Source organism: Dipodomys merriami, unplaced genomic scaffold (assembly GCF_024711535.1).
Source record: "Dipodomys merriami isolate MVZ:Mamm:240054 unplaced genomic scaffold, mDipMer1.0.p SCAF_277, whole genome shotgun sequence".
NCBI lineage: Eukaryota > Metazoa > Chordata > Mammalia > Rodentia > Heteromyidae > Dipodomys > Dipodomys merriami.
Genome location: NW_027204237.1, coordinates 370389 through 397927, shown reverse-complemented (window position 1 = coordinate 397927; position 27539 = coordinate 370389). Strand labels below are relative to the sequence as shown.

The following is a 27539-nucleotide window of genomic DNA, read 5'->3' as shown; positions in this document are numbered from 1 at the left end:
ATGGTGCAAGTTGATCAAGTGGCTAATGTTCTAGGAGCTAAATGATGCTGAGACCTCATGAGGAGCCACTTAGACAAGGTGTGGGGCTCATTTATTGGCCAGATGGGGTCATGTACCTATTCCTGTGGCTGACAGGGAACACTAGAAGTACTATGGTAGGAATTATCCCATCCTTCCTACATTCATGTCAGCTTTACATCCTCAGAAAATCAGACACCACAAGACAAGGTGAAATGCAAGGAATTTATTGTTAAAAGGCCCTGTGAGAGAAAACAGGCACCAACTAAGTGGTAGTAATATCATTTTCTCCACACACCCCCCCCTTTCTTTTGGTACCTGACTTGGGCTTGAACTTGGATGTTATCCCTAAGCTTTTGTGCTAAAGGCTAGCACTCCACCACTTGAGTCACAGCTCTACTTGTGGCTTTTTGGTGGTTAAGTGGAAATAAGAGACATAAGGACTTTCCTGCCACAGCTGGCTTCAAACTGTGATGCTCAGATCTCAGCCTCCTGGGTAACTAGGATTATAGGTAAGAGCCACTGGTACTTGGCCATCTCTACTTTGACCTCCAGCAGCACAAGACCTTTGGCATTAGTGATTTTTCTTTTTTTGTCAAAGGCAGCACATAGTAAGGTAAAAGGTGCATGGCTTTAGGAAATCTGGCTGGCTATTGTCCCCACAAGTCTATTGTGCTGTAATCTAGAGTTTATCATAGTGATTATTAAAGTAATTTTTTTTTGTCGGTCATGGTGCTTGAACTCTGGGCCTGGGCACTGTCCCTCAGCTCTTCAATTCAAGGCTAGCATTCTACCACATGAGCCACAGCATTACTTCTGGCTTTTTCTGCTTATGTGGTGCATGCAAGACAAGCTCTCTACCATTGAGCCACCTTCCCAGCCCCCCATTAAAGTACTTTTAATAGTAGGCAGAAAGGAAAAAAGGGCTTGGGGCAAGGGTGTGTGTGTGTGTGTGTGTGTGTGTGTGTGTGTGTGTGTGTGTGTGTGTGTGTGTGTGTGAGAGAGAGAGAGAGAGAGGGTGTGTGTGTGTGTGTATGTGTGAGGGTGTGTGTGTGTTCACTAAACACATAGAACATTTAAACTAGAATCTGATTTACAATAAAAAATACAATTACTGGGAAAATTGATGGGGTAAAGTGGTCCTAGCTACTTTGGAGGCTGACATGAGACAATAACTTGAATCCAGGAGTTTGAAGACCAGCCTTTACAATAGAGTAAACATTAATTGGGTGAGCATGCAATCACATCAGGAAAGCGTACTGAGCCAGGTGCTGGTGGCTCATGCCTGTAATCCTAGCTATTCAGGAGGCTGAGCTCTGGCTCTGAGGATAACAGTTCAAAGCCAGCCTGGGTAGGAAAGTCAGTAAGACTCTTATCTCGAATAAACTACTCAGAAAAAGCCAGAAGTGGCACTGTGGCTCAAGTGGTAGAGGGCTAGACTTGCCCAGGCCCTGAGTTCAAGCCCCAGAGGTAAAAAAAAGGAAAGCATACTGATCTTAAAAAGAGTTTTGTTGGGCTGAGAATGTAGCTTAGTGGTAGAGTGCTTGCCTAGCATGCATGAAGCCCTCGGTTCAATTCCTCAGCACCACATAAACAGAAAAACTGGAAGTGGCACTGCTGTAGCTCAAGTGGTAGAGTGCTAGCCTTGAGCAAAGAAGCTCAGGGACAGTGCCCAGGCCCTGAGTCAAGCCCCAGGACTGGCAAAAGAGTTTTTGTTAAACAAGGGCCAGTGGCTCATTTTGGTAATCTTAGGTATTAAGGAGGTTTTGATATAGGGAACTGAAGTTCGAGACTAGCCCAGGCAGAAAAGTTTGCTAGATTTCAAAATAATCAGCAAAAAATGCAGAGCTGGAGGCATAGCTCCATTTAAGAATCCCATTTGTGGGGCTGGGAAGGTGGCTCAGTGTTAGAGTGTTTGCCTCGCATGTATAAGGCCCTAGGTTCGATTCCTCAGTACCGTATAAACAGAAAAAGCAGAAGTGGAGATGTGGCTCAAGTGGTAGAGCGCTAGCCTTGAGCTGAAGAGCTCAGGGACAGCACCCAGGCCCAGAGTTCAAGCCCCACGACCAGAAAAAAAAAAAAAAGAAAGAATACCATTTGAGCTGGGCACTGGTGGCTCACACCTGTAATCCTAGCTACTCAGGAGGCTGAGATCTGAGGATGGAGCTTCAAAAGCTAGCCTAGGCAGGAAAATCCGTAAGACTCTTATCTCCAATAAACCACCAGAAAAACCGGAAGTGGCCCACGACTCAAGTGGCAGAGTGATAGCCTTGGGCTGAAGTGTTTAGGGACAGCTCCCAGGTCCAGATTTCAAGCCCCAGGCTGGGGGGTGGGGGAAGGTGAAGCCATTTGAGCTAGATGAAGAACCAACCAGCAAACCTTAGTACTGGGGAAAAAAAAAAATTCATTATCTGAGGCAGTTTGAGATAATCTCACTTATCACACAGGTGACAGAGACACAAGAATGAACATTTAGTGTGGCTTCACTGAGACAAGGCCCTGAAGGGCAGTGTTAGTGCCAAGCTCAAGCCTACAATCCTAGTTACTCAGGAGGCTGAGATCTGTGGATCGTAGTTTGAAGTCAGATGGGGCAGGAAAGTCTTTGAGACTCTTATCTTCAATTAACTACCAAAAAGCTGGAGGTGTGGCTCAACTAGTAGAGCAGCAGTCTTGATCACAAAAGCTCAGGGATAATACCCAGGTCCTGAGTTCAAAGCCCCAGAACAGGCACAAAAACAACAAAAAATAATCTCTCTCAAAGAAATAGTGATTGGTTGACAAGAATGATTATTTGGCTCCCATTTATTAAATTACAGTCACATTTGCCTTTTAATTTTTTTTTAAGAGTCTTGCTATGGTAGACAAAGTTAATCTGGAACTTACCTGGCTACATAGTATTTTCTTCCTCAACCCCTGGAATTTTGAGATTAAGGGTGTGTGTGACTTCACTGAGCTTTCTTATCTGACTACTTAACATTTCTCCTAGTAGAATCAGGATTAGAGGGTTTATCCCCCTCAGCCACATGATTAACTCCAGGGCTTTGGGTATGCCAAGAAAGGGCTCTACTTTTTTTTTTTTTTGGGTCCGGTCGTGGGGCCTGAACTCTGGGTCTGGGCACTGTCCCTCAGCTCTTCAGCTCAAGACTAGCACTCTACCACTTGAGCCACAGCGCCACTTCCGGCTTTTTCTTTTTGCTTATGTGGTGCTGAGGAATCGAACCCAGGGCCTCAGGCATGCAAGGCAAGTGCTCTATCATTGAGCCACCTTCCCAGCCCCAGGCCTCTACTTTTTTACAGTTGCTCTACCTTCCTGATCTCTTGCAAGTTCTAGGTTTATTCTCAAGGACAACTAATTTTAGGACTATATTAGATTAGGCTAGTTAGATTGTACTGTGGTAACAACCAAATATGTTGTAGCAGCTTACAATAAAGGTTTATTTTCTGCTCATGTTACATGTTATGTATAGCTGTGGTTCTATGTATCTTCATTTTGGAAAAGTGACTTTTTGGGGGGACATACTGCTCTCCCAGCAGAGAAAAAAATAATATGGCGAATCATGGGATGGCTCATAAACTGTTGCTCAGCAGTTGCTCTTAACGTTTCTATTCATATTTCTTGGTCAAAATAAGGCCAAACTTCATGAGAATAAGATGTGGAAGGTAATTCCCTAGGGAAAGGATTCTGGAAAGGGAAAATATTGATAAAAATCCATTGTACAACAAACACTAATGCTCAGCAGGTATGCACCAGAATGTTAATATACTATCAAAATACTGGCCTTGTGCATGGGATGCACATGCTCTAGAAGCTCACTCTAAGCTACATCATCAGTGCTTGAGCAATACAAAATTGGAGTTTCAAGCGCGGTTTCCGTAGTGTAGTGGTTATCACGTTCGCCTCACAAAATTGGAGTTTCACGCCACAGTTTCAAACTTCAGGAGTTCCATGTCAGGTATGGCCACTCACCCCTATACTCCAAATAGAAGGACAGAGAAAAGATTTATTATATTGCAATCATGGGAAGACAGCACTTCAGTCAGTACATCTTCATCTGTCTTTTGGATTACAGACATGAGATAAACACTTAGACAAGAAACTGGGAATGGGGGAAGATATATATATATATATATTTATATATATATAAATATATATATATATATATATATATTAAACCATGCAGTCAAAGAATGACCTGGTTGATCATTTTAGTCCTTGTTTTAGGAGGGATCCATAGAAGTTATCACCGTCAGAATAAACAAGTGCCTGAGGAAGCTCTCTTACTCCTTAGGGGTAGTTTTGTCCCCTATAAGGATGGTATTGATCAGTGATAAAATCCTGGATTCCAAGGTGATTCCATAGTAACCACACAATGGTTTAAAGCAGAGACATATACAAAATGAAAGCAGACATATCAGTCTTTTCTCTTGCTTTTATGTGCCCAGCAAAAGTATCTTTTTTTTTTTTTTTGGTCCGGTCATGGGGCTTGAACTCTGGGCCTGGGCGCTGTCCCTCAGCTCTTCAGCTCAAGGCCAATGCTCTGCCACTTGAGCCCAGTGCCACTTCCGGCTTTTTTCTTTTTGCTTATGTGGTGCTAAGGAATTGAACCCAGGGCCTCAGGTATGCAAGGCAAAAGCTCTACCACTGAGCCACCTTCCCAGCCCCCAGCAAAAGTATCTTTTAAGCACCTCTTACATTTAGTTTTCTCTACTATGTAGATTTATATTTAATTTTGAGGGCAATCTATTTTCAGGCTCTTGAAGAAAGCAATGGCTGTTCCTATATGTTGTTATTTATTATAGTGCAACAATATCACTTCTTCCTTTTTGTTTGTGGTTCTAGGGATTGTGCCCTCTACCACGGAGACAAGTCCTTGGCCCTAACAATAATCACGTTTAGCCAGGTGCTGGCAGGTCACGCCTAAAACCGTAGCTACTCAGGAGGCTGAGATCTGAGGATCACAATTCAAAGCGAGCCTGGGCAGAAAAGTCCATGAAACTTTTTTTTTGTGTGTGTGTGCCAGTTCTGGGGCTTGACTCAAGGCCAGGGCACTGTCCCTGACCTTTTGCTCAAGGCTAGCACTCTACCACTTGAACCACAGTGCCACTTCCAGCTTTTTCTGTTTATGTTGTACTCAGGAATCAAACTCAGGGCTTCATGCATGGTAGGCAAGCACTCTACTACTAAGCCACATTCCCAGCCCACCCACAAGTGTCTCATCTCCAATAAACCCTCAGAAAAAGCTAGAAAAGGTGCTGTGGCTCCAGTGATAGAATGCTAACCTTGAGCACAAAAAGGCTTAGTGACAGTGCTTAGGCCCTGAGTTCAAGCCCCAGGACTAGCAAAACAAAAACAAGAAAAACCAATAATCACTTTTAATACTAATTTGAGCTGCTTTTTTTTCTTTTGGGGTCCGGTCGCCACTCCCTGCTTTTTTCTTTTTGCTTATGGGGTGCTGAGGAATGGAACCCAGGGCCTCAGGCATGCAAGGCAAGCGCTCTACCACTGAGCCACCTTCCCAGCCCCTTGAGCTACTTTTTTTTTTTTTTTTTTTTTTTGGTCCGGTCGTGGGGCCTGAACTCTGGGCCTGGGCGCTATCTCTCAGCTCTTCAGCTCAAGACTAGCACTCTACCCCTTGGGCCACAGTGCCACTTCTGGCTTTTTTTTTTTTTTTCTTTTTTCTGCTTATGTGGTGCTGAGGAATCAAACCCAGGGCCTCATGCATGCAAGGCAAGCGCTCTACCACTGAGCCACCTTCCCAGCCCAGTTGCTTTTGTTTTGGGGAGGGGGGGCGGGTTGTGGGGCCTGAACTCTGGGCCTGGGTGCTGTCCCTCAGCTCTTCAGCTCAAGGCTAGCGCTCTACCACTTGAGCCACAGTGCCACTTCCGGCTTTTTTCTTTTTGCTTATGTGGTGCTGAGGACTCGAACCCAGGGCATCATGCATTGCAAGGCAAGCGCTCTACCACTGAGCCACCTTCCCAGCCCCTTACATCTATTTTTTTTTTTTTACATCTTTTACAAACAAATCTTTTCACATACCAATGTAATAATTCTCCAGTAAATACGTATACAAAGTCTTACCTAGCTAGGTTAATTTCTCTGAGATCTCAATATACTATTTTTTCGCCCAGTGTTGGGGATTGAACCCAGGGCATCTGAAATGCAAATCATTGACTATGCCACAGAGATGTCTAGAGACTCTCAATATACATTTTGAAATTACTTTATAATGCCAACATTCTTGACGTGAAGGCTGAATAGTGAGTGAGTTCAAGGACAGCATGGGGTACATAGCAAAACCCTGTCTCAAAAACCAAACAAATAAAAAAAGTTCCCAGTTTATTTGTAAAATTCAAGGTTACTGTCAGTAAGAGCAGTCCCATACCTTTCTGCACTACTACTGTTGTCTTGCTGTAGATAAGTCTGTATAGACATATTTGATGAATATGACTATAGGTTTTGAAGTCCAAATTTTGGTGTGACAGTAGTTGTGGAGTTTTGATCAAGTTGCTATACCCTTTTGAGTTTTAGTCTTCCTACCTGTGAAATGGAAATACTACTAATGCTTTATATTAGGAGAACATGGAGAGACAGAAGGATGAAAAAGTAGATGGTTACTTTAACTGTGGTTTCCAATTGTCTTCATTTATGTTTTTCACTCTGCATTCATTCAAATGACAAAAACTAATGTCCATAATTCGTCATTCTTGGCAATTTTTTCCTTGCAAGTCCTGGGACTTGAAATCAGGGCCTGGGCACTATCCCTGAGCTTCTTTTTGCTCAAGGATAGCATTCTACCACTTGATCCACAGTGCCACTTCAGGCCTTTTCTGTTTATGTGGTACTGAAGAATCAAATACAGGGCTGGCATTTTTTTTTTTTTTGGGGGTCCAGTCATGAGGCCTGAACTCTGGGCCTGGGTGCTGTCCCTCAGCTCTTCAGCTCAAGGCTAGCGCTCTACCACTTGAGTCACAGCGCCACTTCCTGCTTTTTTCTTTTTGCTTATGTGGTGCTGAGGAATAGAACCCAGGGCCTCATGCATGCAAGGCAAGCGCGCTCAACCGCTGAGCCACCTTCCCAGACCGGCATTTTTTTTTTTTTTAATTTTTAGTCAGTCATGGGGCTTGAACTCTCAGCTTGGGCACTGTCCCTGAGCTCTTTAGGCTCAAGGCAAGCAAGCACTCTACCACTTAAGCCATAGCACCACTTCCAGTTTTCTGGTGGTTATTTGGAGATAAGAGTCTCATGGACTTTCCTGCCCAGGCTGGCTTTGAACTGAGATCCTCAGATCTCAGCCTCCTGAGTAGTTAGGATTATAGGCATAAGCCACTGGCGCCCCACTTCATTTTTTTTTTTAAAGACAAGAGTCATGTTCTATAGCTCAGGCTGGCCTCAAACTCATGATCCTTCTGGCTCAGCCTCTCCAGTGCTTGAGTTACAGATGTATACCACCATTCTCTTGTCCTAGTAGTTATATATATATATATATATATATATATTTTTTTTTTTTTTTGGTCCGGTTGTGGGGCCTGAACTCTGGGGCTGAGCACTGTCCCTCAGCTCTTCAGCTCAAAGCTAGTGCCCTACCACCTGAGCCACAGTGCCACTTCCAGCTTTTTTCTTTTTACTTATGTGGTGCTGAGGAATCGAACCCAGGGCCTCAGGCATGCAAGGCAAGCGCTCTACCACTGAGCCAACTTCCCAGCCCTATATTTTTTTTTTTGAGGGGGGTGGGTTGGGGATTTAGCTCAGTGGAAGAGCACTTGAGGGAACAGATGACACTGTAGAAAAGGAAATGTACTCATTACCTGATGCATGTAAATATATCTCCTGTGTTTATCACCTGTATAATAATACATTTAAAAAAAATTGTAGGGCTGGGATTTAGCTCAGTACAAGAGCACTTGGTTGGCAAGTGCAAGGCCCTAAGTTCTTTTTTTTTTTTTTTAATTGTGAAAATATCGTATAGAGGGGTTACAATTACATGGGCAAGAAGTTAATGAGTACATTTCTTATCAAGCATTGTTGCCTCCTCCTGTTTCCCTTCCCATCCCTCCCCATCTCCCCCCTTCTCCCCCTGCAAGGCCCTAAGTTCTGTCCTCAGCTCTGCCAAGAAAAAAAATTACATATCATTACGTTTTGGTGTTAAGTGCTCTGAATTGATATTGCTTGTGGTTTTGTGTGTGCCAGTATCAAGGCCTGAACTCAAGGCCTCAGGCTCAAAGCTAGCACTTTACCACTTGAATGAAGCCTCCTATCCAGCTTTTAGGTTGGTTAACCAGAGGTGGAGTCCCACAGGTTTTTGTGCAAGGGCTGGCATGGAAGCACCATCTCCATATCTTAATCTCCCAGGCAGCTAGAATTTTGGGTACTAGCCATCAGCAGCTGGCTGTAGCTTTTTTTATTTTTTGTTGCCAGTCCTGGGGCTTGAACTTGGGGGCTGGGTTGTCCCTGAGATTTTCTGCTCAAGCACTCCACCACTTGAGCCACAACTCCACTTTAGGCGGCTTTTTGGTAGTTAACTGGTGGTGAGAGTCTCATGGACTTTCCTGTTAGGCTGGTAGGGGAAGTGGGGGAGGTGAGCTGGCTTCTAACCACGATCCTAAATTCTCAGCTTCCTGAGTAGCCAGGGTAACCGGCGCGAGCCACAGGCGCCCGGCGGTAGCAATCTTTTTTTAAAAAATTTTTTTTATTGTGATTAAGTGGTTACATAATTTCCCAAATCTCAGATAGCAATCTTTTTAAACGACAGGTTCAACCGGGCAACCGAGGTCTTCCTTCGTTCCTCATCATCCTTCTTCCTCTCCAAACTGAAAAGAAAAGAAAACAAAACAAAACTATAATCTCTTATTCTCTAAAATTCAAAATCGAGCGCTCTGCAGAAATCCCCGGGGCAGAACGCCCGCAGAGGTCACCCGGCAACGCCTCCGGATGCCCGAGAGAAAGGGGCGGAGCCAGGAGACTCAAAGCAATCCTTTCACTCCGGCCTACAGTCATTCCTCCCCAATTCTCGCGAGACCTCGGGCCACTCAGCTTCTGCGCACCACACAATACTGGAAGTCAAGGCGCCCAGGGAGGGGGAGGGGAGAGGAGAGACGGTGCGAACGGCGTGGCCGCCATCTTGTTTGTGACCCCACTCCGCGCGCTCCGTTCTCCGTGACACACGCTTCCCCGCCCCTCGGCCGTGCCCGGGCCTCTGCGCTGCCGGACACCGCAGGAGAGCGGGGGCGGCTCCTGCTCCTCCCTAGACCCCGGAGCTGAGGTGTGAGTGCGCGGGAGCTTGGGGACGGAGGGCGAAGGGGGCGCGGCGGGGGGAGGGGAGGGGAAGCGTTTCCCGCCTTCGGCGGAGACCTCACTTCCCTCCGCGGCCGCCGCTGCAGTTCGCTCCGCACTGCTGCCGCCATGTTGTGTTGTCGCCGAGCCCTCCTCAGTCGCCTCCGCCGCCGCCGCGCTCCCGGGGCCGGTGCGCCTGGTCGACCGGGCCCGCGGGCTTTCTCCCATTGGCGGAAGGCGATGGCGGGGGGGCTCGCTCGTGATTGGTCGGTGGCGGGGAGGCCGCGGACCTGACACCTTATTGGTCGCGACGGCTGCGGCCTTGGGGGTGATGCTGGATGGGCTGCTGTGGGGACGGGCCGGGCTTGGGTTGGGGTAGTTAGTGGGGGCCATGGCACTTGTGGTGGAGGCGTGAGGAGGAGGCTGGAGGGTCGAAGCTGGAAATCCCAGGAGAGGGTGGTGGCCTGGCAGGCCCTTTGGCGGTGACCTGGGTAATGGCCTGCAATGGGGTGTGCTTCTAATCCTAGAGGCGTTCTCCCTGGTACATACATGTACAGGATAGGGACATGCAAGACTCTGAGGTTCCTCCCAGGCGTGGAAATCCTGGCACCTGATTTAAGGATCGAGAAAGGATTTCCAGATCAAGGGGTGGCAGGCATGGAGTGTCACTTCATTCGTAGTGATTCTGAAATCTCTGGTTGTAGTACTGGATATGGGAAGAGAAGGGCATTTGAGCTCCAGGGACCAAAACAGATTAGGGATTTTGTGGTAGAGTGTGAGCTTCAAAAACAGACCAAAAAACCCAAAAACCCAAAACAAAAAAACCCATAGTTTTTGACAGAGCCCTGGAGTCCACTTACCACACCTGGGATATGATGCTAGGATCCAGGTAATTGGGGAGAGAGGGATTCTAGATACTATTTGATCCACGAGTGACTGGTGCCAAGCTTAAGCACAGTGTTAAGTACTATTAGCTATAAGTGAGAAAATCTAATGCAGAACTTTCTAGCGTTTTGGGGAAAGTTTGCATACTTGAGATATATGTCAAGAGCAGTTAGAGATCTTGGATCTTAAGACCATCCCAGTTTTGATATGTGAATGAAAGTTTTCTGTTCTAGAAAGGATACATATAGGTCAGTGCTGTATTTTCCAGCTCTGTTTATGTACTTGACTGTTAGTGGATATTGTTCTTTTCCCCCTTAGGAGGAAGAGCTAACTAGGGATTATGGATCTTGGTTTTTTTCCTTTTATATATGCCTAAAGAAATTCTCATATGTATTCAATTCTTTTTGGTCCTGGGGATTGAACTGAAGACTTCATGTTTGCCAGACAAGGTTCTGTACCATCTGAGCAATGTCCTCAGTCCTGTACTTTGAACTTTGATTATGTAACCCTCCCTCCCCCCAATAAAATAAACCAATGCATACCATCTTGCATCTTGCCTGAAGAGGATTTGTCAACACTTTCTGGTTCCTATTTCAAAAAGCTTTTGTTTCAGTCAAGTTTATTAGAGTTGGCTTGTTAAGGGGCTCATTCCTTTTCCATTGAACTGTTGCTTGTATTGGTACATTTGCTCCTCCTCAAGATTTGGGGTTCGTGGAAGCATTTGTTGTAAACTTCTTTTTCTAGTCTTTAAGTGGTTCTTTTTAGCTTTAGATAGATGTTGCACTTACATTTTCATAACAATTTCAAGAAACAGCTGTGTTTTTCAAAATTTGGTCACTTATGTGAATATGCAACTCAATTTCAAGAGTGAAGGGGAAGTTAGTAGAGAATGAGAATTGCAGATACATGTCCAGTTTCTCTCAGTAAATACTTAAGCTGGAATTGAAACCTATTTTCCTAGTGCCAAAACACATAGTTCTACCTAAACTTTGAATGTAAGTCTTCTAGTCAAATTCCCAGAGAGCTTGTTTCTAAGGGACTGTCTCCTGTTTTTTGTTTTGGTTTTTTGTCGGTCATGGGGCTTGAACTCTGGGCCTGGGCGCTGTCCCTCAGCTCTTCAGCTCAAAGCTAGTGCTCTACCACTTGTGCCACAGCACTCCTTCTGGTTTTCTGGTGGTTTATTGGAGATAAGAGTCTTACAGACTTTCCTGCCCAGGCTGGCTTTGAACTGCCATCCTCAGATCTCAGCCTCCTGAGTAGCTAGGATTATAGGCGTGAGCCACTGGCACCTGGCTTTTTTTTTTTTTTTTTTTTTTAATTTGGCAGTACTGGCATTTTGAATTCAGTCTTGTGCTAGTGGTACTCTGCCACTTGAGCCATCCCTCAGGTACATGGCATTCCAAGTAGATTATCTTATTTCTTTTTCCTTTGTTTCTTTCTTTTGCTCTTGGGGCTTGAAATCAGGTCTGGGCTCTATTCTTCAGCTTTTGTGCTCAAGGCTAGTGCACTACCACTTTGAGCCATTTGTGGCTTTGGTGGTTAATTGGAGGTAAGAGTGGCAAGGACTTATCTGCCTGGGCTAGATTTAAATTGTGATAATCAAATACCAGTCTCGTGAGTTGCTAATATTATAGGCAGGTGTGAGCCAGCAAGGCCTGAATGAGTGTTGTTTATTAAGTGTCCAGGCATGGTCACTCAAGCTTGTAATCCTTACTACTTGGGAGGTAGAGGTCAGGAGATTATGGTTTGAGGCCAGCCTGGGCACTAAAGTTTATGAGACTCCATCTCAGCGAATGAATGGCTTGGTGCAATGTTGAGCCTATTATTGTAGCTCCAGGGGAAGCACAGTGACTGGGTGAAATGGTGTGCACCTGGTGACACAGGGAAAAAAGATGGTAAGGAGCCATGCTTCTAGCCTACCATTTGCTGGAGTCTCACAGACCTTTCCGCCACAGCTGGCTTTGAATATCCATCATCGGATCTCAGTCACTGAGTAGCTAGGATTACAGGCATGAACTATCAGCACCCTATTTGTTCTTAAATCTTACTCCTCCTTATTTCCCACCTCCTGAATAGCTAGGATTACAAGTAGTCATGCTGACCTCTGTGAGAAAAGGCTTCTTTTCTATCAAAGTGGATTGCTTAAAAGTTCCTGCTTTGACCTGGTGGCTTAGCTCTTTTTGCTTATCCTGCTGAGACAGTGTCAGCAAGTAAAGAAAGGAAAATAACTGCTTTGGGATAATAAGGAAGTATTTTTGAAATAATAAGGCTTTAACTTGTTGTTCCAAGCTAGAATTGACACGTCTCAGAAGACATACCTCAGATTGTTCAAGAAACTGAGAATGTGGTTATGCTTTGAGATAGCTTGAGTACTGTTCATTTTATTTCTAAGTCTTTTAATGATCACCTTATATAAATGCACCTTACCCTCTTCAAACTAGCTAATCACGAACAGGTTGTGAACCTGAGTCCAACCAATCAAAGCAGAGGGGCAGGCCTGTTGTGTTAGGGATAAATAGGGAGTAGCCTGCCTGCCCCTGTGTGCTTTCTTACCGATTTTTGTAAATTTTGCCTTGTTGAGACAATTCTTTGTTTTCGTGTCTGTTGTGACAATGGTGGTTCTTAGAGAGTATATCACCTCCAATTTGTGATCCTCCAGAGTCCTAGGATTAAGGCATGTATCGCCAGAGGTGACTAACAAAGTTACTTCAAGAGGCTACCAGAGTGATAAAGGCAGAGAACATTATTAGGATTACAGATAACCTTGAGGTTTACTCTAGCCTCAGGCATATGTAAAATTGAGGAAGAATATTCTTTAGCCAGCAAGTTGTTACATTTTATTTCTTGTTCTCAGAGGAAACTGATTGTGAGTTATTTGATGTCTTTTCATTGTTTACTCAGTTTTTCATGTATGAACTGCAACAAGTTAGGAAGGTTACAGGTCATTTGAGTGTTTGCCCACAGAGACTCAAAGCACCCAACATAATTCAAGTAGATGAATTGCTGGAGGAAATGGATGTCAAAAACTTTGACCACAAAGTGCCTTTGGGAGGGGTTGTTTCTGTTTTGTAATCAAAACTAAGAAGGAGTTCTGTCTCTTCAGGGCATTTGCCTTGTGTATGTGCCGGAGTATTTTCTGTCTGTGCCTTAGTTTCTTTCTTTCTTTTTTTTTTTTTGGGGTGGGGGCGGTTGTGGGGCCTGAACTCGGGGCCTGAACTCTGGGCCTGGGCGCTGTCCTTCAGCTCAAGGCTAGCACTCTACCACTTGAGCCACAGCGCCACTTCTGGCTTTTTTCTTTTTTCTTATGTGGTGCTGAGGAATTGAACCCAGGCATGCAAGGCAAGCCCTCTACCACAGAGCCACCTTCCCAGCCCTGTCTTAGTTTCTTAAACCTATGTAAAGTAGAGGCAATAATACCTACCTAACACATGAATACAGTAGTGTGTGGTAGGTACCTATTACTGAGTGGACATAATAGATGAGAGAACACATATTTTCTGTTTGGAACAGCATAAAATCTGTTCTGACTGCCAGAGAAGGTCTTTTGCAATTACCTCCTGTTACGTGCATCAAGATTTCCCCATTGATATGAAAGAAATAATTTAGTTATGCTATTGTGTCTTAGGAACTGATTTTCAGTTGGCCAATGAAAAGGTCAGTCTTAAACTTTTAAATTCCCAAGTAGTAGGATGGTTTGTTTCAGGGAACAGTTGTCTCATGATCTGTTAATCTCCATTTGCTGAGTGATAATGATGTTGATGAAATGAAAGCTTTTTCATATTTGCTAAAAGCAGTGCTTTTTAAAATTAGAACAACCAAGCTGGGTGCGGGTGGCTCACACCTGTAATCCTAGCTTCTCAGGAGACAGATCTGAGGATTGCAGTTTGAAGTCAGACTGGGCAGAAAAGTCCCTGTGAGACTCTTTATCTCCAGTTAGCCACTCAAAAACCAGAAGTGAGCTGTGGCTCAGGTGATAGGTAGAGCTCTAGCCTTCAGCACAGAGAGGCTCAGGGACAGTGCCCAGGCCTTGAATTCAAGCCCATGACTGATTCCCGCCTCTCCCCCCCACCAAAAATTTTTTTAGAACCACCAGTATTACCCTTCTATCCAGAAGGAGAGATTTGCATATTGTCAGTTGCAGTATAACTTAGTTTGGTGTATGTGAACTGTAGTTACCTGGGCAATGTTTTCTTTGAAGTAAGCTGGAAGAAATCTCTGCCTGAAAAATTCTTGCCAGGTAGCAAGATGTGTGGCCCCTTTTCACACTTTGTGTTGTAGCAGTGTTGTGCCTGGTACAGTGAGGCAGCACCTAAACCCATTTTCAGTATGGGGTATATATTTCCATTTTGAGACTTCCCAATTTCCACAGATTAGTTCTAAATCCATTGTTGCTTTTTAGAAAGTCAGAACTTTCTCATGGATAGACCTTCAGTTGCAGTTTAGAGCGAGAGATGAAATAGAGTTTAACCTTTGCATTTGAATATTTTCAATCTAGGTTTAAATTTGAATCTTCATGTTTATTTACTTATTTATTTGGGTCTGGTCTTGGGGCCTGAACTCTGGGTCTGGGTGCTGTCCCTCAGCTCTTCAGCTGAAGGCTAGCCACAGCGCCACTTCAGGTTTTTTTTCTTTTTGCTTATGTGGTGCTGAGGAATTGAACCCAGGGCCTCAGGCATGCAAGACAAGCGCTCTACCACTGAGCCACCTTCCCAGCCCCCCTTCATGTTTAAGGTATATAAATGTGTCCTCTTTAAATGGATAGTCACCAGTTAGAGTAGATCTATATCCTTAAAAATTAGGATTCCAGGATAGCCTGTTCCTTAAGTAGTTAGTTCATGGGTTTGAACCATAGTTCTTGAGAGTGGAAAGAGGAGGAATAGGATAACTCCTAAGAAATGATACTAGGGTAGAATATATTTTGTGTCATGTCATAGGCTTAAAAATAGGAGTTTTGAAGTTTTTTCACAATACCTAATTATTGTTATCTCTAAACTCAGAAGCCATAAATTGTCCGGGGTTCTGAAGGAAGAGTCTTTGCCCAGTGTTAGGAAAACCTTCCTCCAACACTAGCATATTGTATCTATTTTAAAACCAAAAGAGCTAGTAAATTAAGTAGTATATGCCCTTGAACAGGAAAAATTATTCAAAACAAGCGTAGGTCAGCAGGCCCAGAAGACAGGAAGTTACTAGTTGTACCAGTGATAAACCTAGGACCCATTTCAAAAGTCCCACTTTGGCTAGCGATAACCAGCCATTTCTGCTTCTGTAAATAGACTTCCCACAAGCTTCCTTCACTGCCCTATCCGCTGTTCCCACTTAAGCAACCTTTAATTTAAACCCACCTATTAGTAGCCCTTGTGACCTGACCCCTTGTACTGCCCTATAAAAACCCTGTAACACTGCTACTTGGGACCCAGAAGTTCCAGCGTGAGCTCATCTGGGGCTGCAAATAAGCCAGACTTCTACTTCTCTGAGTGTAGCTTGGTTTCACTCTAGTCTATCTTCCTGCAACATCTCTGGAGGTCCCAGTGAAAAAAAATTTTTTTTTTTTTGCCAGTCCTGGGGCTTGAACTCAGGGCCTGGGCACTGTCCCTGTGCTTCTTTTGCTCAAGGCTAGTACTCTATCACTTGAGACACAGCAGTGCCACTTCCAGTTTTTCTGTTTATGTAGTGCTGAGGAATTGAACCGAGGGCTTCATGCATGCTAGGCAAGCACTCTCCTGCTAAGCCACATTCCCAGTTCAGTCCTAGAGAGATTCTAATCCTTCTGGCCCAACTGCTCAGGAGTAGAAAGGGACTTTGGATTGAAAGAGAGATACTCCACCTGATGGTATTCTGGATCCTCCTTCACCCTGGAGTTCCAACCCTCTGGGTAGTCTTGCCCTAGTTGGACTCCAAGAAGTGGACCAACTTGCCTGGCAACTTGTCTCAGTAAGCCCCCAGGGAAAGTTAGTCTTTGGGTCCCATCAAAGGGAGTTTAATCATTACCCAGGAAATTCTGAAAGGAATTCCAGTGGCCAGGGACTTCCAAATGGGGGTGGAACTGTAATAACCTCTTATAGGTGAATGTGCATGTGAATGAGGCCTGACTTGCTTGTGCCTGTTTCTGGATCCATGGTCAAAAGCTGTGGAGTCTGGATGAGTCTGTTCTGCTATCCCATTGTGATTCTCCTATAGCTTAAGGTGTTGTTGGAGCAGTCCTATCCAGAGTTACAGGCTGATCCCACCATTGATGCCAAGAGGCAGCTAAGCTCCTTCTGGATGTGGCCATGCAGACATCTGATTGGTTTCTTCTCTGAAGGGGCATCCAATCTTGTCTTCGTGCTATTGATGCAAGGAGGTAGGGGAAGACACATAGAGTAGGACATAGGGAGTACTTTTGACCAGCATGGCAGTTTTTTTGTTGTTGTTGGTGGTGGGGCTTGAACTCTGGGCCTGAGCGCTGTCCCTCAGCTCTTTAGCTCAAAGCGAGCGCTCTACCACTTGAGCTACAGCGCCACTTCCGGTTTTCTGGTGGTTTATTGGAGATAGGAGTCTCACGGTCTTTCATGCCTGGGCTGGCTTTGAACCTCGATCCTCAGATCTCAGCCTCCTGAGTAGCTAGGATTACAGGCGTGAGCCACCAGCGCCCGGCTCATGGCAGAAGTTTTTCAAAACCTACAGTCCTAGAGTATATGCTTTAACATGTCAGAAAGGGATTTTCTGCAGTCTATGGGACCAGAATGTCTCTAGGAAAATAGTGCATGTGATGTGAATTGGAATGGCCTGCTTTGGGGATTAGGTGGCCCTCTATAGGTACCCTGGAGGTACCTACTGTCAGGGCTATCCATCAGGTTTTAATAGGAACCCCTGGACTCCCAGATCAGTTTCCCTGTATCAACACTGGCTCCTGATAGCCTAGACCTTGTTCCCCACTGGGTCCAGTTCTGTGCCAATGAAAAGGGACAGAGCACAGTTTTTGTGACCCAGACAAAGAATCCCAAAGACCAAAGTCTGTTTTGCAAGGGGACCCAGAAGATGAACCACTTATGCCCTGCTGTATGCCCCCAGAGCATAGTGCCACAGAGCCACTAATACTGACATCCCGCTGCCCTCAGTGAGTCCCCCTCAACCCTTCAACAGCATCCCAACCTGGATGGCTTCCCAAGCCTCCCCCCCCCCCCCCCGCCTCCCGTCCCAAAGCCCAAGTCTGCATGAGCCAGTGCCTTTGCTCGTACCAAGCACCAGCCCCTCTGACCATAGCCCTTCAGATGCCTCTTTGGGAATTGCAGGGACCACAGCAGATCAGTGCTGATGGCATGGTCCAGCACAGGTGCTCTATCTTTTACTTAGCACTGACCTTCTAAACTTGAGAAATCATACCCTGTCATATTCAGAGAAGCCCCAGGCTATGATTGACCACCTAGAGTTCATATTCCAGACCTACCAATTTACTTGAGATGATTGCTACCAGATCCTTCTGACATTCTTCAGCATGGAACAGTGACGATGAAGTCCTGACAGAAGCTTGCCACTGATTTGAAGGAACCCAGGCAGGAACCCTCGATGCCAAAGCTTGAGTGACAGAAGTGTCCCCCAATGCTCAGCTTGCCTGGGACATCAATACAGCAGATGGATGAGGTGCCCTCTACCACTATCACACTGCCCTCCTACATGGGAGCTAAGAAGCCAACCACAAGTCCAAAACCATAGCAGTCCAGAAATTAAAGGAGTCACCAACTGACTTCTATGAGAGACTGTGTAAGGCCTTCTGGGTGTACACTCTTTTTGACTCAGAAGTACCAGAAAACCAGTGAATGATCAATACATTCTACATGGCCAATCATATGCTGTAGTTTCTGGAAACTATAGAAACTTGAAGACTTACCTAGGATGAACACCACCTAGCTGGTAGAAAAGGCAAACAAGGTCTTTGTAAATTGAAACTATGAGGCCAAGTGGGAAGTCAATAGAAGAATGAAAACCAAGGTTATTGGCTGCAGCACTGAGAAGACCAGACCTGACCAAGCTGCCAGCCCCACCACAAAAGGGGAGACCCAATAGAAGGACCCTTCTCTAACATGACCAATATGTGTATTGCAAGGAGACAGGCACCTGGAAGAATGAATTCCTCACCATAGGGGATCAACACGAGGACCTAACAAAATTGCTTTAGGGAAGAAGACAAAATGGCAACAGGAATGAGGGACCCAGAACCTCACTGGTATAGCTGGAATCGAGTCAGATTGGGAAGATCCAGCTCCTTACTAACAGGTCCCAGAGAGACCATGGTCAAAATGAAAGTAGGGGGCCATCAGTGACTTATGGCAGGTACAGGTGTTGGAACATTCCGTGGTCACCAGACCTTGATCTCACTTACTAAGCTCAGGGTCATAGTCAGTGCTACTGTCATCCTAACTACCTGGCAGTTCTGTTGACCCTGGACATGCCAGCTAGGAGGACACATGGTAACTCATGAATTCTTGGATGTGCCAGAATGCCCAATTCCCCTGCTGGAAAGAGAAGTACTAACAAAACTTGGAGCCCAAGTCACCTTCATGGGGCCTAAGGGGTAGTGGGCAGGCATAAGTCTTACATTGAGAGAACCAAACACCTTCATCATGGCAGTGCCTGTGCTAACAGAAGATAAATGGCAACTCCACCACCAGGAGGAGTGGGACCTGGTGAAGCCCACCTGCATGTTGGAGATTACTGATGTCTGGGTTGAGGAGCTCTTCCCCTCTGCCCACCATCTAGGTCTGGCTTGCCACCATGCACCCATAATGGTAGATCTCAAACCTGGGGCTGTCTGCTCTTCCTGTTGGGTAGAGACAATATCCAGTGCAGAGGGAAACATCTGGGGATTCAGTCCCACTTGGAGCAATTTTAAGGATGCAAGAATACTGATTGAATGACATTTATGGAAATCCCACAGTTGCCTGTCAAGAAGGCAGGAAGAAAAGACTACTGACCTGTCATAGGACCTATGAGCTGTCAGCAGTGCCATCCTGTTGAGTGCCTCTGCTGAGCTTTCTACTACCACAAGCAAAGTAGTTTACCTGTTTAGATTTGAAGGATGTTTTTTCTGCTTCTGTGTGGCTCCAGCTAGCCAACCACTGTTTGCCTTTGAATGGGAAGATCCTTACACTGGGAGAAAGACACAGATGAACTGGACTCGGCTGCTGGTTTCTAGTGGTTAATTGGAGATAAGAGTCTCACGGACTTTCTGGGCTGGCTTTGAACCACAATCCTCACATCTCTGCTCCTTTAATTTTTTTTTTTTTTTTTTTTTTTGTCGGTTGTGGGGCTTGAACTCTGGGCCTGAGTGCTGTCCCTCAGCTCTTTAGCTCAAGGCTAGCGCTCTACCAATCTGCTTCTTGAGTAGCTAGGATTACAGGCATGAACCACCGGTGTCCAGCCCCAGAATACATTTTAAAAGCCCTGCTTGAGCAAGAGATAACCAGCCATTTCTGCTTCTGTAAACAGGTGTCCTTCCACAAGCTTCCTTCACTGCTCTTAACTCTTGTTCCCTCTTGAGCAATCCCCATTTAAACCCTATTAGCTAGCAGTGACCAAGACGCCTTACACTGCCCTATAAAAATCCTGTAAGCCACCAATGCCTGGCTGGAAATGTATTTCTTTACTCAACTGTTGTTGAAAAGTAAATGAACAGGAAACCAGATATGCATCTATAATACTAGCAGTCAGAGGCTGAGACAAGAGGATCAAGAGTTAAGGTCAGTCTGAGCTACATAGCAAGACTATGTCAAGAAGGGAAAAGAGCCTTTGTGCTCATGTGCCATATGACCCTTTAAGGAGGAGGAGAATAGATATCATGTAGTGTAGTGTTATCAGCCTTACTTAGTCATGGAAGCTTGTTTGTGAGACCATCTCATGTTATGAATGGTGTCCAGTGGAGCCCAGATGAGCAGTTCTTTTGTAGTTTATGAATTTAAAAAGAACCATGCTCTATAGGATAGCTTGGCATATAATAGGAAAAGACTCCTTGGAGCAAGTTTAAATGTCCCAAAAATGACTCTTAGGACTAATATGACTTCAAAAGTTACTTGATTCAGTTAGTAGTAGTAATAATAATAATAATAGCAGCTGTCATTGTTTATTAAGCAGTGTTGTTATCTTACACATGTATTAATCACTGAGTTGTACTGCCTTTTTTTAAACCATCTTCCTAATATTTTGTTTCCTTTTTTTCCTATCCTTCCTTTTCTTCCCTCTAATTCCCCTTCTGTATTCCTTCTTTCCCTGAGCTTTCTTTCTCATTCCTTTCCTTTTCCCTTCTTGATATGGTCTTGCTATATAGCTGAAACCTTAACTCTTGATCCTCTTGTCTCAACCTCTGACTGCTGGGATTATAGGTGTATGCCATCATACCTGGCTTCCTGTTCATTTACTTTTCAACTTTTAGTATGGTGATTTAGTATTTCAACTTTTTTTTTTTTTTTTTTCTGGTCGTGGAGCCTGAACTCGGCCTGGACACTGTCCCTCAGCTCTTCAGCTCAAGGCTAGCACTCTATCACTTGAGCCTCAGTCCCACTTCTGGCTTTCTCTGCTTATGTGGTGCTGAGGAATCGAACCCAGGGCCTCATGCATGCAAGGCAAGCACTCTACCACTGAGCCACTTTCTCAGACCCTAGTATTTCAACTTTTAATGTGGTGTTGCCACCATACTAAATTTCAGCCTTCCCAAGCCTTTTTGCATACAGTTGATTTGTTTTAGTAGGCTCCTATTCTTAGGATTTAAAATAGCCAGCCTTACATTTAGATAGGACTAAGGTGAGGTCCTCCACTTATGTCCGTCTATACCATTATATATTTGCATCTGTCTTGTAAATCTTCTTTTATTTCTTGGTGGTACTGAGATTTGTACTCAGGGCCTATACACACGCTAGACAAGTACTCTACTACTTGAGCCATGATGCCCCTATACCTTTTTGCTTCTATTTTCTGAATAAGGCATCACTTTTTTGCTTGGGTAGGCCTGGACTGTGATCCTCCTGTTTATAGTTCTCATGTAGCTAGGACCAGAAGTGTGAAGTCCTGTGCCTAGCTTTTTATTAAGATGGGAAACTTTTTATTGAGATGGCAAAATCTCAAAAGTTTTTTTCTAGGGTATCTTGATCTCTGCCTTCTGAGTAGCTAGAATTACAGGTGGGTGCCACTGCACCCAGCTGTGTTGTAACTCTTAAAACATCTCTGTGGATACCTATTTTTAACTGTCTTCCTTACAAGACTTTAGCCTTTTCCTTGAGAATGACAGGGATTATGTCTTGTTTAGGATCAAGGGCTTAATTATATTGTCTAGATTATAAGTGTTTATTGAACAAATTAAGTTATCCTACTCTTTACAACCTTGTATGATATTTTATAGTATAGGAGGCTGGCCCCAGTGGGGTTTTAAATAACTAGTATGTTGTTGCTCAGCTCAAAAGTAGTGAGGAGGAGGGATTAGAATATAAATACATTTAACTGAAAAGACATAGCTGCTCTTTCTCTTTCTGTCTTCATGTATCCTTGTCAAGTATTGAAGCAGCCCGTGCCTGACAATCCCATTCATAGCTTTGTAGGCAGCTTGTCTTATTCTTATCTTTGGACAGATCTGAGAGCGGAAGTAGATTCTGCTAGAATAAATTTCCATTCATTGGTCTTTATGCTGTGAAGAATATATTTTTTAAAAATAATTTGGAATTGTCATCTACATATAGTGTCATTTACTGGTTACTTCATGCATTACTTGAGCACCATTTACTAAGCACCAATGTTGAATTAATTCCTTTATTCTAATGATGTTCATTGCTCACAATATTTCTGGGTGTTCTTTGGGGATTATCTTCAGAACTGTCAGATTCTTCTTTTCTCTCTCTCTCTCTTTTTTTGCTGGTCCTGGGTCTTATACTCAGGGCCTGGGTACTGTCCCTGAGCTTCTTTTGCTCAAGGCTAGCACTCTACCACTTGAGCCACAGTGCTACTTCTAGCTTTTTCTGTTTATGTGGTACTGATGAATTGAATCCAGGGCTTCATGCATGCTAGGCAAGCAGTCTACTACTAGTACCTTCCTAAGCCTGCCAGATTCTTTTTTTTTTTTGTTGATCATGGGGATTGACTTGAACTCTGGGCCTGAATGCTGTCCCTCAGCTCTTCAGCTCAAGGCTAGCACTCTACCACTTGAGCCACTGAACCACTTCCCAGTTTTCTGAGTGGTTTATTGGAGATAAGAGTCTCACAGACTTTCCTGCCCTACCTGGGCTGGCTTTGAACCATAATCCTAAGATCTCAGCCTCCTGGGTAGCTAGGATTGCAAGTGTGAGCCACTGGCCCCAGCTCACCTTCTTTTGAAAATGTACTGATACTTTTTTTTTTTTTTTTACTTTGAGGTGGGTTTAGTTTGGGAAGTTGTTTAGGAGTAAATGAAAACAAGCCTGTAATCTGGTAGACCTTTTAAAAAATGTATTTATGACTTATTAAAAAAAAAACAAAAAACGAAACACAGGGCCGGGAGGGTGGCTCAGTGGTAGAGCACTTGCCTTGCATGCCTGAGGCCCTGGGTTCCATTCCTCAGCACCACATAAGCAAAAAGACAAAAGCCAGAAGTGGTGCTGTGGCTCAAGTGGTAGAGCTCTAGCCTTGAGCTGAAGAGCTGAGGGACAGCGCCCAGGCCCAGAGTTCAGGTCCCACAACCGGACCCAAAAAAAACAAAAAAACAAAAACAAAAACAAAAAAACCCACAGATTTGAAACAGGGCACAGATGGTTCATGCCTGTAATCCTAGCTGCTCAGGTGTTTCTGAGTATCATGGTTCTAAACCAGCCTGGGTAGGAAAGTCCATGAGACTCGTATCTCCACCAAAAAGAAAGCCAGAAGTGGAGCTGTGGATCAAGTGGTGGAGTACTATCCTTGAGCAAAAAAGAAGCTCAGGGATAGTTCAAACCCCAGGATTGACACCAAGAAACAAAACACAAATAAAAAGAAGAGTGCTTCATGCCTGTAATCCTGCTCAGGAGGTTGCTATATGAAGACTGTGGTTCAAAGCCAGCAGGGGCAGACAAATCCAAGAGACTCTTTATCTCCACTTAGCTTGTAAAAAGTCAGAATTAGAGGTATGGCTCAAGTAGTAAAGCACCAGCCTTGAACCAAAAGCTAAGCAAGAGCATGAGACCCTGAGTTCAAGCCATAGTATGACACACAGAAACACTTTCCCCACCCCCAACAAACAAAACAACAGCCTTGAGCCAGGAGCTTATGTCTCACACCTTTGAAGGCTGAGGTTGGATTGTGATTAGAAGTAAACAGGTCTACACATAAGACCATTGCCTAACCTGTAGCTGTGTTCGGAGGTGGGTAATTGTCATACTCAGCTAAGGCTGAGATAAGGAGGGAAGGATCATAGTTCCAGGCCAGCCTGGGCAGAAAAGTACATGAGACTCATTCTCAACAGAAGCTTGGTAATGGCTATGCGTTCCTGTAATCCTAGCTATGATGGGATCATAGTGGATCATGGTTCAGTCATGCACCTGGACAGCTGTTGTGGCCCTCCCTAAAAAGTAAGTAACATGTGCACTGGGTGCTGGTGGCTGACGCCTGTAATCATAGTTACTCAGGAGGCTGAGATCTGAGGATCACGGTTCAAAGCCAGTCCCGGCATGAGACTCTTAACTCCAATAAACCACTCAGAAAACTGGGAAGTGGTGCAGTGGCTCAAGTGGTAGAGTGCTAGCCTTGAGCTGAAGAGCTGAGGGACAGTGCCCAGGCACAAACTGGTAGATCGCTAACCTTGAGCAAAAGAGCTCAGGGACAGTGCCCAAGTCCCAAGTAGAAGCCCCACAACCGTTGACAAAAAACAAACAACAACAAAAAAAAAAACAAATGTGCAGATGGCTCAGAGATTGGAGTGTCTAGTGAACTTGAGTCCCTGAATATGGATACCAGTACTGTTAGACAAAGAAAACCAGTTGCTTTGATGCTTTCTTTCTTTATTTTTGTTATTATAAAGGTGATGTACAGAATGGTTACAGTTACACAAGTCAGGTAAAGAGTATATTTCTTTTTGGACAATGTCACACCTTCCCTAGCTCTCTCACAGTTTTTTCCTCCTGTCCCCACCTGCAAGTTGTATAGTTCATTTTCAAGGTAGTGTCTAGTGAATACCACTGCTGCATTTGTTCACCCTTCGCCCCTCCGTTTCTGTTCCCTTCCTACCCTCCCAAACATAGATAAATGAACAAACAAGACAAACAACAAAGAAAATACGTCCTGTTTCCATTTCCTAGAGTTCATTTTATAAGTATTATGTGGTCCGAGGCACACAGACATTGCACCTTTGTGTTCCTTCCCTAATAGTATCTTCCTTTGGTCTCACTGTATGTCAATGCCTAGAGTCCTGTACAATTGATCATGTCCCAGTGTATTTTAGATCTAGCTTCTGCATATGAGATAAAATATGCACCATTTGTGTGTCTGAGCTTGGCTTACCTCACTTACCATGATTTGTTCTAGGTCTGATGCTTCTTTTAAAGAATGAAGTACTTACGGCAACAGACTGGTATTCTTTTTTTTAATTTTTTAATTTTTTTTCATGTTTAGATTTTTTTATTGTGAAAATACTGTACAGAGGGGTTACAATTACATGGGCAAGATAATGAGTACATTTCTTATCAAGTATTGTAGCCTCCTCCTTTGTTTCCCCCTCCCCCCCACCAAAGTTGTAAAGTTCCTTTTCGACATAACGACTTGTACGTCTCATTGTTGCAATGGTTCCACCTGTATCCCTATTTAAACGATTTGTTTTTTCCCTTCCCCTCCACAAATTATAACAACATCAAATACAGTGAAAGCAGGGGTTATACTGTGGGGGAGGGACATACAAAGCAACAAAGAAATCATCTTATAAATATGTTAGAAACAATCGCATGAAAGAAAAAAACATTTGAATACATATCTAAAGGTTCATTTCCCTAACATCAACTTAACTGATTTTTTCTGCTTGACTCAGACATATACTAGTTATTGCAAATAAGGGAAACCATGGGACTTATGTTTCTTTGGGCCTGGCTTACTTCACTTAATATAATTTTTTCCAAGTCTTAACCATTTCCTCACAAATGGGGCAATATCATTCTTTCTGATGGAAGCATAGAATTCCATTGTGTATATATACCACATTTTCTTGATCCATTCATCTACTGAAGGGCATCTGGGTTGGTTCTATATCTTAGCTATGGTAAATAAGGCTGCAATAAACATAGTCGTGCTGGTAGCTTTAGTGTAGTCTTGTTTGTGAGTATTTGGGTAAGTGCCCAAAAGTGGGATTGCTGGGTCATGTGGGAGCTCTATGTGGAGTCTTTTGAAGAACCTCCATACTGCTTTCCAAAGTGGTTGAACAAGTTTACACTCCCACCAACAATGCAGTAAAGTTCCCTTCTGTCCACATCTCCTCCAGCATCTGTTGTTATTAGAGTTCTTGATTATAGCCATGTTAACTGGGGTGAGGTGGTATCTCAATGTTGTTTTGATTTGCATTTCTTTTATGGCTAGAGAGGTTGAGCATTTCTTCATGTGTCTATTGGCCATCCTTTTTAGAGAAGTTTCTCTGTAAGTCTTTTTTTTTTTTTTTTTGGTCCAGTTGTGGGGCCGGAACTCTGGGCCTGGGTGCTGTCCCTCAGCTCTTCAGCTCAAGGCTAGCGATCTACCACTTGAGCCACAACGCCACTTCTGGCTTTTTTCTTTTTGCTTATGTGGTGCTGAGGAATCGGACCCAGAGCCTCATGCATGCAAGGCAAGCGCTCTACCACTGAGCCACCTTCCCAGCCCTCTCTGTAAGTCTTTAGCCCACTTATTTATTGGGCAGTTGTTTCTTTGAGGATTTGTTGTAGGGGGATTTAATTTTTTGAGTTCCAGGTATATTTTAGATATGAGACCCTTGTCTGTTGTATGGCTAGTGAAGATCTTCTCCCAATCTGTGGACTTTCTATTGATTTTGCTAGCTATGTCCTTTGCCATGCAGAAGCTCTGCAATTTCATGCAATCCCATTTGTCCAACCTTTCTTTGGTTTGTTGTGTTTCTGGGTCTTTATTAAGAAAATTTTGGCCTGTGCCAAGGAGACCTAGGGTTTCTCCTATTCCATCCCGTAATGTTTTCAGAGTGTCTGCTTTGACTCTGAGGTCTTTGATCCATTTGGAGTTGATATATATATAAGGATCTAGCTTTAGTTTTCTACAAGTAGTTAACCAATTTTGCCAGCACCATTTACTGAAGAGGCTGTCTTTCTTCCATTCTATTTTTTTAGCTCCCTTATCGAAGATTAGATGGCTGTAGGTCTGTAGGTTCATTTCTGGGTTTTCAATTCTATTCCATTGGTCCTGAGGTCTGTTCATGTGCTAGAACCAAGCTGTTTTGATTACTATGGCTTTGTAGTATAGTTTGAATTTTGGTATTGATATTCCTCCAGCACTGTTCTTTCTGTTGAGGATCGTTTTTGCTATTCGGGGTCTTTTATTGTTCCATATGAATTTTTGGGTTGCCTCTTGTATTTCCTTGAAGAATGAGGTTAGAATATTGATAGGTATTGCATTGAATTTGTAGATAGCCTTGGGAAGTATTGCCATTTTCACAATGTTGATCTTTCCAATCCAGTTGCATGGGAGTTTTTGATTTCCTGTTTCAAGTTTTCAAAATTTTCATCATAGAGGTCCTTCACTTTCTTTGGTTAAGTTAATTCCTAGGGTTTTTTTTTTTTTTTGTGGGGCTTTTATGAATGGAGTTGCTTTCCTAATTTCAGCCACACTTTTCTCATTGTTGGCATACAGAAAAACCATTGTTTTTTTTTTTTTTTGGGGGGGGGGTCCGGTCGTGGGGCCTGAACTCTGGGCCTGAGCACTATCCCTCAGCTTTTCAGCTCAAGGCTAGCGCTCTACCACTTGAGCCGCAGCACCACTTCTGGCTTTTTTCTTTTTGCTTATGTGGTGCTGAGGAATGGAACCCAGGGCCTCAGGCTTGCAAGGCAAGCGCTCTACCACTGAGCCACCTTCCCAGCCCAAAACCATTGATTTTTTAGGGTTAATTTTATACCCTGCTACTTTGCCAAAGTTTTGAATCAGCTTGAGTAATTTAGGAGTGGAGTCTATGGGATTTTTTTTTTTTTTGGGTCTGGTCGTGGGGCCTGAACTCTGGGCCTGGGCGCTGTCCCTCAGCTCTTCAACTCAAGGCTAGTGCTCTACCACTTGAACCACAGCGCCACTTCCGGCTTTTTTTCTTTTTGCTTATGTGGTGCTGAGGAATCGAACCCAAGGCTTCATGCATGCAAGGCAAGCGCTCTACCACTGAGCCACCTTCCCAGCCCCTCTATGGGATTCTTTAAGTACAAGATCATGT

At 44.2% G+C, this 27539-nt stretch overlaps 1 protein-coding gene and 1 long non-coding RNA gene across 3 annotated transcripts in view; one reads left to right on the top strand and one right to left on the bottom strand.

Annotated features, from left to right (window-relative positions):
• Nucleotides 1–8684: 8684 nt before the first annotated feature.
• LOC138837838 (uncharacterized) lies at nucleotides 8685–9516 on the bottom strand. Its single transcript, XR_011375467.1, has 2 exons — nucleotides 9373–9516; nucleotides 8685–8826 (listed from the first exon to the last, which is right to left on the bottom strand). It is a non-coding gene; the product is annotated as an uncharacterized lncRNA (long non-coding RNA).
• Nucleotides 9066–27539, top strand: part of LOC138837837 (nuclear transcription factor Y subunit gamma) — a 79752-nt gene continuing 61278 nt past the window's right edge. Inside the window, exon 1 of one of the 2 annotated variants that reach the window (XM_070036837.1) lies at nucleotides 9066–9278. The gene's annotated coding sequence lies outside the window, so the exon portion shown is untranslated. Of the gene's footprint in view, nucleotides 9279–9765; nucleotides 9781–27539 lie in introns of those variants that run through there. The other variant, XM_070036838.1, reaches the window with a different exon arrangement.